Source organism: Amblyomma maculatum, chromosome 1, assembly GCF_055883805.1.
Source record: "Amblyomma maculatum isolate TAMU_Amacu chromosome 1, ASM5588380v1, whole genome shotgun sequence".
Classification (NCBI taxonomy): Eukaryota; Metazoa; Arthropoda; class Arachnida; order Ixodida; family Ixodidae; genus Amblyomma; species Amblyomma maculatum.
The window spans coordinates 493,866,623-493,880,202 of NC_139344.1; the positions used below are offsets into that span (position 1 = coordinate 493,866,623).

A 13,580-nucleotide genomic window follows, 5' to 3' on the forward strand; every position below is an offset into this window, starting at 1 on the left:
GTAAGCCCTATAGATAATGCCTTGCAGGGCCCTGTCCGGAGGGGCGATGTACGACGTCATAACAATGTCTTTGCCTTCTATTTGGATTTGCTTGACTGCGACGTAGCGTAGTGCGTTTGCCTGCACCGGCGTCGATATGGTGATCACATTTTTTGCAGAGTTGGTTCTAGATTGGTCGTTTTCGGCCGCGGACGCGGTGACGCCGCTCGCTGTTGCGATCGCTTGTCTGATAGATTTCTCGGTGTAGCGCGTGATGTCTACGCCACCCGTTGGTCTGTAGATGATTTTATAGTCCTTCTCCGGGAGTCGGGGTAGCGGTTTCTTCGGATGTAGCGGAGGGAGAGGTTTCGCCTTCGGTTTCTCGGACTGCTCATTTTTCTTCTGAGGTGTTAATGACTCAGCTTTGGGGTTCTTGGTACGGTAAGAAACAATTGTCTTCCAGTCTGGCGTTTCGAATTCGGCTGGAGAAGCGTTCGTCCCAACTACGGCGTATTCCATGACTGCCGCCGTGGCGTTCGCGCCGCACTAGGCCTGGCGTTCGGGTAAGCAAGGGCGCCGGAGCGACGCTGGATTTAGACAGTCGGAGCTCGGTCTCCCGAGCTCCGATTTGCGTAAAAAAGGTCTTGAAATGTGCCTTGTACACTCACGGTTCTTGTCCGTGTGTCGCAGTCGACGTATCCGGGTGTTGTCTCTTGTAGCAGGGGCTCGAAACGCGGAGCCCACACGAAGCACATGCGCCTCCGTTGGCCCCCTAGCGGAAAAATCCTAATTCAACCGGGGCCGATGACGCACCCATCCCGCGCAAGAAAAACGCCGCCATGTCTGAGCTTTGGGCAACTACGCAGCGCATAATAAGTGGCCGAGAGAGGCCGTTAGAAACAAGTTAAAATATTATTAAAAATGTGACACGTTTTTTCTTACGCAAGAAACAAAAACTGCATTCATTCCTGAGTGAGAATATTATGTTTACTTTCTAGTTCTTTGGAGTTCTGCAAGATCTTATTTTCTGTGCGCTAGTAATTTGCCTCACAGTTCGCAGGAGCCCTCATCATCGAGTTGATGCCGCTGGCAGTAGGCAGCTGCACGCGTTTTCTTCCAAGTTGCGCGACCAGTTTTACATTGACCTTGCAAGATATTTGTACGTCAAGATAACAAGAATAGTTGTGTAATAAGGTAGAAAATAAATACCGCTGAGCCGGGGCCCCCTCGGCTGTGGTTTCGCTGACGGTGGTAGATCCCCCCCCCCCCCCTTTTTTTTTTTGTTTCTGCAATGCAAAATTATTTTCTTTACACTTTTATTTATATTTTATTGGTTTAAGCCCGTTGTGCTTTATGCGGTGCGGGCCGGGCACAATTATTTTTTCCTTCTTTTTATTCGCCCACCCTAATTCTTGTCCCTATCTTACTCACTCTCCTTCCGGCCGCCGCCACGGACGGACGCACGCTCCCAAGCCCGCCAGCCTGAGTGAGTCTTGGTCTTACGGCCACACATTTTCCTCTATATCTTTTAAAATTTTTGTCGTAGCTCAGTTAAAGTTACACCATTGTGTAGATATTTTCATACCGCAGAGTGTCATACAATTTTTATTTTGATCCGATCATTAATAATTAATTTACAGCCTAAAAACTGAAAATCCCGCCAAATTTTCTTTAAAATTTTCCAACTTAATTTTAACCTCCCGCTCGTTACACCTAACACTTAGAGCTCAGGTAAACACTCCTACATAACCGCTAAGGTCCCTCCTTCAACTCTTCCGCGAGTCTAAACCAGACAAACAAGCCTAACATATTTAAATACTTCATTAATTGAAGCACCTAATTAGAAAAAGAGATTCAAATAATCACCTTTTAAATAACTACACCAGGCAAATAATAACTTCAATAGATTCCCCTCGTCACCCCCATTCCAACGACACCCCCATTAACCTTCTCACCTTAATATTTAACAAGATATCAATTAAAACCTCAAATTCCTTTTTTCCCCCACGTGCATATCTAACTTTTAAACCAAGAAATATACAGCGTCCATAATCACATATCCTTAAAGCTCAGCTTCTTCTGAACGAAACAACACTAAACTCGCACAAATCCACCCACACAATCTAAACTTACACTATTTTTTCCAAAATTTTCAATTTCGGACCTAGTCACACAACACGTGTTTACCTAACTTCCAAACCAACAACTACACGACGTCAATAATTGCATATTCTTAAAGTTCAACTTCTTTCGAACAAAACAACACTTAACTCGCACAAATCGCCCCACACAATACAAATCTACACTATTTTTCCCAAAATTTTCAGATTCGGACTTAGCCATAAAACAACATTCAATCTTACTCTACCACGAGGTTAGTAAAATCATCCCCAACTCTTCAAAACTTTAAAACCTGCTTTAATCTCTTCGCGACGATATAAACAACACCCAGGAACAACATATTCCGTCCACTTTAACAGTATTTCCAACAATTTACCCCAAAAATTGCAACTTTGACTTAGCCAAAATCGACAATTTTTTTTCTTCCATAGCACTCAACTTAGTCCCCTAAGTTTATTTCACCACGTTTAGTCAATTTTTTATATCCCATCTCAATTCTCTCACAAATTTTTTCTTTTTTTTTCTCATAACTAGTATTTTGCCTTGTTTTTTCTCACTGTTTGGGATTCCTTATTTCCCCGAATCTCGCCGTTTCCGGCCATCATTCAGCCTATCCACCATCAACAATGCCTCCACCACCAAAACCAATCCCAAATTGCATTGTACTAACCAAGAAAGGGGAGAGGACAAAGAAGCCCCTATTGGACACACCAAGGGGCAAGAACGAGACACCAGACTTCCCACGACTACAGGACACTCAGCCTTCTCAATCCTCATCACACAACGCCCAAAAGAAAACACCCAAACCATCACACACAACATTTCAAAATCACGAAAGCTCAGACGAATCGGATGAGGAACACACGACATTAACAATACAATCAGGCACAAATGCACCCAAACAAACGGAACAGACAGAGGACAGAACTGCCTCCCTAACCACACACGAGGACATCGCAAACCTCCTCATTGACAATGATGCCGAATTCACCAAGGCACTGGCCTCGAGCAGAGCCCACGGGCTGGAAAAGAAACACGCCTCCAAGCTGCTGCAGGCCTTTAATAACCTCAAGGCGGTGCTAATAACTGCATGTCTTAGGAATGCAGAGCTAGCATGGGAACTAAAGGCCCGCGTTGAACAAAAATCAGCTGCCACTCCCCTTCAGAACAGCGCTAGAACTCCTAACAATCAGGAAGGGCCTTCTCCTACCCGCACGCAAACCCTAATCATCAAATCGAAAACCCCATTTGGAACCAACGCAAATGCAATAGCCACATTTATTCAGAGGACATTTGACCCTGCAGAATTTGGACTCACTGAGGTGGAAATGAAGATTACATCAGACAAGGTGGTGGTTCAGTCCAACAGCTCACAGGGTCTCTCCAAGCTCCAGAAGGCTATAGAGGAGAACCCGAGAGCACATGAACTGACCACCATCACCCCAAATCCAAAAAAGCCCATGTTCAAAGTGGTGGGACTTCCCAAAGAAATGAAGGGGGAGGATATCATGCCCCTAATCAAGCAAAACAATCAAAACATCAAACCTGAAGCTGAGATTGCCATCTCAGGCAATCCTTCCAACAGAAGGGTTGTAACGATCGCAACTGACATCCAAACCTATCATGTTCTCAAGGAAAAAAAGTCTAAGGATGGGTTGGATGACTTATCCAGCCTATCTTTACATAAACATACCTCACTGCAAGCGCTGCGCCACATATGGACATGTGGCGAAACACTGCCAAACCAGGACACGTAAGTGCACTAATTGCACAGAATCACATCATCCAGACGAGTGCAGGTCAGACACAGCTAAATGCAATGTCTGCTATCTGGCAGGGCATCACACAGTCGACCACCCTGTAGGGTCCAGATTCTGCCCTTCACTCCCAGACGGCCACTGACGTCCGACGGACAACCGAACTCGGCCGCAACTCGGCGGCCGATTTCGGACGTCCGCCGGAATTCCGGCGTACGTACGAAAGCGGATGGTCGAATCCGTTCGCCCAGCGGACAGCCGCCGTACGTCCGCCACTGGATTTGCTTTTACACAGCTATGATATAGTTTGTAGTCGTCGTGCTCGTCTGAACTGCGTATAAATCAGTAATGCCGTCAAGTCTGCATTATATGATGCCAGAGCGAATCGATGCGATAGAAAGCGTTTCCATTAAACAGTTTTTTTTATTTTCCGCATGTTTCATCGTTGAATTCTTCCATCAAAAATTTTTGATTAAAAGTTACATGACCATTAAACATTTTTCTATCATGATGCTTCGGTGAAATTTTAATCAGTGGCTGAATAGACGCAGCAAGCAGCAAGCTCAAAAAGAACGAAACCGAACCTATCCTCAAAAAAATCTGAAATGAGCCAATCCAATCCACCTGACAAGTTGAAGTTTAGTCATGGAAGATGGCTTCACGTTTTCGTGTTCTGCATTTTCTGCGCAGTTACAAATACCTACGGCTGTAATGCACTGCTAGCATTGTTTTTGCTGTGGCTTGGTGCGGCTGGCACACTTTGTTCACCCGCCGATTCCAAAGTAAGTATTTCACCGAACTTTTGTTTCTTTAGTGGAACTTTTCTATGCACCGATAGTGGTGAGCTTTTGGGTAAGGAGCAGCTCTGTACAGCAGCCGAACGGTCGAGTGTTTTAGGCGAGACTGACAGGATGGCTCCGCGCCGACTAACTAAAGTGCAGCCTCAAGTCTGAGGGCCATCTTTCTCGGCATTACTGGACGCTGCGCCAGTAAGCCGCGCAACTTCTCTGTCTCTGATAAAGGAGTGCCTGCCCGAGCTTTAAAGGAGTTAATTTGTTAACCATGCGCAACGTGCTGAGTTGTAAAAACTATACGAGAAAACTTTTGCACTCCTCGAGCCTATCGTGCGGCATGCCTACACTTGTGAAAACGTCGCGAGCCCTTTTTTTTTCTTTTTTTTTTCTTTTCTTTTTTTTTTTTTTTAATGGACAGCCGCTGATCTTTCTCTCTCGAGCTTTACGGCAACTACAGTTTCTAGAAGGAACGGCTGTAGCTACTAAATAACTTAAGGTTTAGTACTCTCCTTCAGCTTTGACAAACCAGGACAGCACCTTGCGCACGTTGGTCATGCATGTGAGACCGAACCGCGCAGAACAACCGGACAAGGAGATGAGAGAAAAAAAAAAGTCAGCACTTGTCTTTTTCTTGACCCGTTGTTCTGCGCTGTTCTGGCACGAATTTGACATACCGCCGCCGCTATACAGTTGGGCTGTGAGCTCTGGTGCCTGCAACGCCTTCTTTTATGCAAAACAGGCATACTGGGAGGCCATGCAAGCCGCGGGCTCAAAAAAAAAAAAAAAAAAAAAAAAAAGAAAAAAAGAAAAAAAAAAAACACGAGCTGAGCAAAAGTGAGATGAAAACAAAATTGTTGTTGCTTTGTCCTTACAGATATTGAAAGGCTCCTAAGAACTTCACTGCATTATTGACAGCGAGATAATGCCAAAGCTACACTAGAGCCATGCAGCACCTTATAGTGCATGATACTGAGCTTATGTCTTGCACTGAAAGCTCTTACCATGTTCTTAGATTATCATATTAAAGTAGCTTTAAACCCATGCTTGTTAATGCAGTGATAGCCATAAATTGAATCTAGGGCATCATGCTCACATACAAGGCTTCTGATAACCGCCGGTCACATGATGTGGGCTATAGCAGAAACCTGTACCTGGTCATCTTACAAACATTTGTGCAATTGATGCTTTTAATGTGTTGTAAAAGCTCTTGTGTTCTGTTTCTGTATGGGAATGCTTTCCTTATTTAAGGCTAACATTTGGCTTGCTACAGCAAAACCTGTACCTAGTCATCCTAAAAACAGCACCGCAGTTGTTGCTTTTAGTGTGTTGTAAAAATATTTGTGTTCTGCTTCTGTATGGCAATGCTCTTCTCGTTGAAGACTAGCATAAGGCTTCCAAAAATTTTTCAGATGCCATTTGCTGTAACCGATTTCATAGGCCAACAGGAAGCAGCACTTTGAGCATGGAAAACTGTCATCCACGGGGGAAAAACAGCAACATCCCTTTGCATTCTCATTTCTTTGGTATGGCTAAAAGTGAGTATTGTATCATTATCTATATTAATAATATTGAATCATGATTGTCAGTGTTGAAGTTGTTTGAGCGTGATGATTTTAAACACACATCCCTTCGACAGGTTTTAGCTTGTTTACATGTAGGATGTAGAACTGGTTTCAACAGACTTTATGCAGCAAATTCTTTTTACATTGTCCACCATGTTACTTTTTGTCATTGTCCATTGAAGTAAATAACCAGTATTTTACGTTTACACAGTCGTCCACTCTTAGCTTGAATGGGAATGTGTGGCATGCAGTTTGCAAAATAGCAATGCATCCGTCACAGCCATGCATCAAGGCTAAGTGGCGTGTGCGTAGAGGGACCAGCCGCTCCAGCTTCACGTCATCTGCCTCTTTGCTCCGGTGTGCAGACGTGCATTGAGGCAAAGTGGTTTATGTGTAGAGAAACCAGGAGCTTCTTTGTCACATCTGGTGTGCAGATCCGCATCGAGGCAAAATGGCTGATGTGTAGAGGGACCAGGAGCTGCTGCTTAACGTCCTTCGCCTCTTTACTACAGTGCACAGCCGTGCATTGATGCTAAGTGGCATGTGCATGGAGGGCCCAGGAGCTGCAGCTTCACGTCTGCCTCTTCACTGAGGTACGCAGGTGCGTATTGAGGCAAAATGGCTTATGCATAGAGGGACCAGGAGCTGCTGTGTGGCGTAGTCTGTATATTTGCTATGGTGCGTATCGAAGTACAATGGGAGTTGGCTCATGTGTAAAGGTACCATGAGCTGCTGCGTCGTGTCGTCTGCCTCTTTACTATGGTGCGCAGGCATGCATCAAGGCAAAGTGGCTTATGCGTAGAAGCACCAGGAGCTGTTGCTTCACATCTGCTATGATGCGCAGCTGCGTATTGTGGGTGGTGGTGGAAAACATTGCCATCAGATACAAATACAGGAGGTTACTCACTAGCTGACCCTGAGGGGGCCTGTCCTGACAAAAACAAGGGGTCCCTAGTTTGGGACCCCAGTGGTGGTAGAGGGACTAGAGGCTGGTACTTCACGCTGTCTGCCTCTTCGCTACGGTGTGCAGCTGCGATGGATGCAGTGGCATCTCAAAAAGTGCATGCCACGCACTCGCATGATCTGCCTGAGTGGACGACTGTGTACCTGCTATAGCTTTGTTATTCATAGAATAAACCTAGGCCAAGTTGGATAAATTATAGCTCACCTCATATGTGGTCAGCAAAGAAAAGCCACTCCAGAAAATCTGATGCATTTACTGTCATAGGATTCTTATTCATATACATGCTACTGACAAGTCAGATTCTTCACCCTGAGAAATGCCAGAAAAATAACCAAGGGTGCGTCTGTAATAGTCTAGCTTGCTCTTTCTTTGCAGACTTGAGTCAGATGTGTGTTCCATTGCTGTGGGTGGGACAGGTGTGAATCTTTGATTTTAAGCTTGCAACAAGTATTTATTTATTTATTTATTTATGGCGCTGGGTTTGCCACACGGCATAAAAGGTGGTGGTATAGCGTCACAGGAATGTGTGGAGTGCAGCCATGTGCAAGAAGTCACACAAACTGCGTGCATAAATGTTGTTTGTTGTCCATAAGTGGAAATGAGAGTCATTACTTGATGAAAGTCCAGCTTTTTGTAGAATGGTGTTGCGCATATGCGAAGTTCCTGGGCATGTCCATATTAGATGCCGTACAGGGGTGTCGCAAGCCGGTTCTTCGCAGTGTGGGCATTTGTCGGGAACTGGAATAGTAGTACTTTGCCACTGGTGTCGAACGGCGGGCGTAAGAGCCACTCCGACCCTCAGCCGTCTCAGAGATACCTCCTCCACCCTTGTTAGATTGGGGGGAAGGGGGTACGTACACGGGGGAATTAGAGCACGTGTACGCCGCCTGAGGGATGCTGATGATGTCAAATGGGTCAGGAGTGGATCCGGTGGCAAGGAATCATGAATAGGTTGTGACACATCATCTGCATGACGAAGCACGTCTGCTGTTATGGTATTCAAATTTTTGTTGTCTTGAACCCAGTGAATGGTTATAGTCACTGGGTAACGGTGACAAGCAGCATGTATAGTCTGTGCGACCCTAAGAGTGCCATGGACTTTCTTTAAATGTTTTAAGGCTTCTTTAGAGTGAGTCATTATTTGTACTTTTTTAAACGTAGGGTCGGCAGGTAACGCTTCTATGGCGTTTAAGATAGCTTGCAGTTCGAATGCAAGAGTTGATTTGGCGTCGGTAAGGTAACTTCGATTGGTGTTCAGGTGAGGGTGGGTTGGGCTTATAAAAGCAACTGAACCACCTGTTTGCAACAAGTATGTTATTGTAGTTTAAAGGCAAAACGGTACTAATAATAATCGTAGCCCCCCATGGCCTTTATCTCCTTTTAATAGTGTTGTTAGACACTGAATTATTAGTTTACTCTGCACTGTTTCTGTCTAGTTAATGTGCGGAGATGTACATATATTTATATGACTTGGAGTTGTCGACTTTGCACTTAGAAACATTGTAGCGTTATATGATGTGTTGCTTTCATTTCTTTAATGATTTCTGTAAGGGACCGGTGGGTATGCTAGGCACCATTATTAGTCTGCTCTTTTTGGGTCACCTGTTCAATGCCCAGCTGCGGCCGTCTCCCACTTGCCCTCGGACAGGAGGCGGAGAGACGCGCACAGAGAGGCAGCTATAGCAGCTACAGTGCTTAACGGAAACGTAGGCAGAGAGGGAAAGAAGTCCCCTCTTCCGAGGACTTTGCTGTCGCACTCGAAGACGCGGGGACAGGCAGTTTGTTCTCGTTGCTGTGTCATGTAGGGGGCTCATTTTTATTTAAGGAGCTTTACAAACAGTATACAACTAAGGGGTCCTTAGTACTCCCATCACCCGAAGGCAGCACAGCTTTGAAACGAGCACCTCGTTTGGAAGAACTGCTTATCGTTCAAAGAAAAATCACTGTCAGGTTGAAGGGTGTAAGGCCCTCTTCCTTGTTGGGGAGCCCATAAAAGTGACAATTATTCAGTGCAGGCGCGCTGAGTGGGGTCTCGTTGAGGATTCCAACCCTGGATGTCAACAATGGTGGGAGATGGCGGCATTGAAAAAGGGCAAGTGTGTAACAGTGACGGTATGATGCGGAGCTGGAGGATGTGGGTTGGCTCTTCTGATGTGGTCCGCAATGGTGCTGACTCGGACGCCCATAATTGCAATAATTGCCCTGTAAAAGGAGCCGCCAAGGATGCAAGCTTTGGGCAATGGTTGCGCACGTGGGACACCGTTTTGATGGGTTCTAATTTTGTTTTTCTTTTTTTTTTCCTAGGGGAGAGAGTTTGGCATGTGACCTAGTGAGCCAATCATTTCGAGGTCCATTCTCTAAATTCCGTTTGTTGTAAAACGAATTTGTTGTCCCTTTTGCATTGCTTGTATTATGGAGAGGGTGAAGAACTTGTGAAAGTGGAAAGACATGCCAAAATGTTTGTTAGCCAATCATGTGTGAGTTCATTGTCATTGGGGATGAGAAATGTGGGCAGAGTCCCGAAGTTAATGAAACGGCCTCGCGGCCTGGAGAACTCGTTCTGAGCTAGATTTTGTTCTCTTTCCTCTTCGACATAGATCATGGTCATTGTTTCACCTCTTGTAAATACGTACATTCATGTATAAAATTTTCAGTTCATCTTCCTCTCCGTGTGCAAGTTGTTGTGGCCAGATGCAGTAAATTCACTATTTTCATTTCTATATAACGTGCCTTTCTGAAGATGGTGAGCTCTTTTGTCCAATCCTGTAAGAAAGCAGCAAAGCGCTCCCAAATCTTCCACAAAATTGTGTGATATCTTTAATACTAACTGCGGCTTGGTGTCACTCAAAACATGTAGTTGAGGTAGATTTCTTTCCCCCCCTCTTTTTGTTCGTTCAAATGAGGACCAGCGGACACTAACTCTTGCTTTTGTAATGCCCGAGGCCCCGCCTTAAGGCAGTACTCCAATGTCAATACCATTTTTATAGCTATGGCTGTCCAACAGCGCTAATGTCTTTTATACACTTGTTTTACTAATCTCTTACCCAAGTGGTGGCTTATACTGCGGAGGCGAAAGTCTCTGGACAATATGTCTGGAGATTTTGGACTAGAATCGTGATGTAAACGAATTGTGACCTTATTTCTCTTGCACACATGAAAGAACTAACGCTCAACTTTCACATCGACAAGTATGGTCCGAGTTTCCTGGTCGATGTGAAAGTTATGTGCTTTGATTGCAGTTTGTGTAGTCCACACACTTGTCCCCGATATTACATAGGGGCAAATTAGGCGCCTTTACAAGGGCAGTTTCTTTGGCGCCCACTACCTTCCCCATAAAAAAACTACAGTGTTTCTTGTGAACAGCTGGCTGCATTTATAAATACCATTATTTGTAATTTGTTGTGCGTAGTTGAGAAATCCATGACATACATGCACAGCTGGTTGCCAGAATTATGCAACCATATTTCAGTAACTAACATCCATGCTGCATGCTGCCGGTAATACATCAGGAGCTCGTGGTTGTCAGCTTTTTGGGTTTTGTGTAACTATAAGCCTTGCTATTGTAATGTCACATATAGCGCTGTGGGTAAACAAATAACTTTACTTTTAACTCTTCTAGAAGCATGAACACTGCGCAATCACTGCGGCGGGCTATGCTTCCACATTGGGCTTTAGCCACATGTCAAATGTCTATCTTTATTCTGCTGCAGCAGCTTGCATGTTATCAGATAAGTTACTTCGTCGCAGCTGCTCTAAGGAGACGCTTTCTAGACGCTTGTAGCCTAGATGTTGATGTCGATATACCCCCGACACACCCAGGGAATGACTTCGGTAGAGGGTACATGGAAACCAGCGAAATGTGCAATTTACAGAACAAAAAGGTAACAATTTTAAATGATGTTATTATTGATCACTTCTTTTCAGAGCAGGAACAATGACTTTAGAAATCTGCCTGTTAAACCGCTCAAAATGCAGGTTTCTGCCGCCAATGCGTACCTGTGTAATACTGCAATGCTCTGGCTGTGCTTTATGTTCATATACAGCATCCTTTATGCTTAGTTTCTCTGCATGTGCACTCCATGTCTTGGGCATTGCTGAGGGCGCATAGCAGCAAGCATAACATGCCATGTTTGGTCAGAGTGGCATGTTCAAAGAGACGACATAAAAACATTAAAATACTGAATGCCAGGTTCTGGTCAAACTACGTTTGTATCTTTTGTTATTCTGCATGGGTTTTGCTGCAGTTATATGACCTTTCTATATAGTATGTGACAGTTCTGAATGGAGATGCATGCGTACAGTGCCATCTGGAAAAAGCAATTGAGAGAAACTGGCAGTTGCCCTTGGAGATGTGTAATCAAAGTTCAGCATAGATAACTTTAATTTCATTTTCCCTTCTATTGCAGGGGGAGCCCAGCCTGCACTTTCCATCTTAGGCCTGAAAGACCAGCAACAGCTGATCGAGCAAATGCACAGGATAGTAACTGCTCCTGGAATCCTGGCCTGCGGAGGCCGCCCACAGAGAACTCGATCATCTTCTCGCTAATTCCGAAATATTAGGTTTCAATAAATACCTTTTCTTCCACCACCTCCCCAAGGGAAGAGCTGTCACGGCCAAGGATAATTAAAAAAAATTATTCAAGTAGATTCTTAATACTCCAGTTGGCCTGCATTTTACCATGCCATTCCTTAACATCGATATTTTTTTAGTGTAGACAGTTTATGCATGCAGCTTTTGCAATAAAGCCAAAAAAAAAAGCTTTTTTTACAACCTCGCATGCTGGTATGCCTATGCACTTAGCATGTTTTCAGGAATGGTGCATTTGTGTAAAGCTCAGCTAGCATATGTGCCTCTTTGATGGAAGTTTTAATTGCACACTTCTGTTCAGTGCTTTGTGTGTGAAAGTAAAGCAGACAACAGGAAACTTGAACCTGTTGCGTATTCTATTGTCTGCTTTACTCTCACGACAAAAGCATGAGCACTAGTATGTGACTGAAATTTCCATGGCACATGCTTGCTGAGCTTTACAAGAATGTTATTGGCAAGTTTTTACACCAATAGCGGGCCCTGCAAGCATGTTCCAGGAAACGTCCGAATGTCCGCCTCCTGCTGCCCGTCGGACGTCCGTGGGACGCGATCCGGATCCACGAACGATAGTCCGACGGACGTCCGCTGTACGTATATCGAACATAACCGGACTTCCGTCGGATGTCCGAAGGTCCGAAAACGGACGTCCGTCGGTCGACCGTCGGACGTCTATGGCCGTCTGGGCTACAACAGCTCCAGAGCCAACAGGAGCCACGCTGGCAATAAGGGAGCCAGTCTACTTAAAGAAAATGTCATATCGACAACTGACTGCACAGGGCACACTCTGACAACACTCGCCCATCACACACATTACGCTCACACTCTACACAACACACAGAACACTTATATCACAACACACCACACACACTCAAAATATTACAAGCCAATTTGGCACACTCATTCCACGCAAACGAGCTTCATGTTTTTCAGAAACAACACTTTCAGGTCATATCAATCATCCAAGAACCATACTACCACAACAAAATTACATCATTCACATTAAAAGACAAAATTCTAGCATCTGACCAGGCCCCTAAAACCGCAATCATAATACACAACAAAAACATCGAAATTTTTCCACTCAGTCACACAAACACTCATAGCAGCACGCATTACGTGGAACTAACAACAGCTTCTAATTATAAATGTATATGCACCTCCAAAAGAACACATTGAAACTCATACGTCTGAATTAGAACTAATACTCCAACAACACAAAGAACATACTTTAATAGCAGGAGATTTCAATGCAAAAAACCCTATATGGGGGGGTACAATAGCAGACGAAAGAGGGGATGCAATAATTGAAATTCTAAGTGCATATAATGCATATAATATAACCTAATTCTCCTCCAACATTCGAAAGAACAAATGGACGCAGCTGGATAGACATCACAGCAACTACACTCTATACACTCCAGCACATACAGAACTGGGAAGTCCTTGACCAGGAAAATGCTAGCGACCATAAATACATTCTAAGTGATGTATTCAAAAGCACAAACTCACAACAAAAAAGGCTAACACAGAACGGCACACACAAACTTTTACAATAACTTAAACAAGACCGCTGGCTCAAAGAAACATCAGACACACCCATCACTACTGTAACCCGATTAGAACACGTAATAAATCACTTATAGAAAAAAATCGAAAATCTCAGCAAAACATTCAGTAAAAATGTAAATAATGACCATTCTCCAAACCCGTGGTGGACTACTGAACTTGAAATGGAGAGGAAAAAAACTAAGGCAGCTAGAAGACGATACCAGAAAGCTCCAACACCACTAAAAGAACAACACAAAAAAAACACGT

The 13,580-nt window shown here is 44.3% G+C and overlaps 1 long non-coding RNA gene across 1 annotated transcript; it reads left to right on the forward strand.

The window, feature by feature from the left end:
• Positions 1-4,484: 4,484 nt before the first annotated feature.
• On the forward strand, positions 4,485-11,765 carry LOC146210278 (uncharacterized). Its single transcript, XR_014708594.1, has 3 exons — positions 4,485-4,639; positions 6,061-6,186; positions 11,584-11,765. It is a non-coding gene; the product is annotated as an uncharacterized LOC146210278 (long non-coding RNA).
• Positions 11,766-13,580: the final 1,815 nt, after the last annotated feature.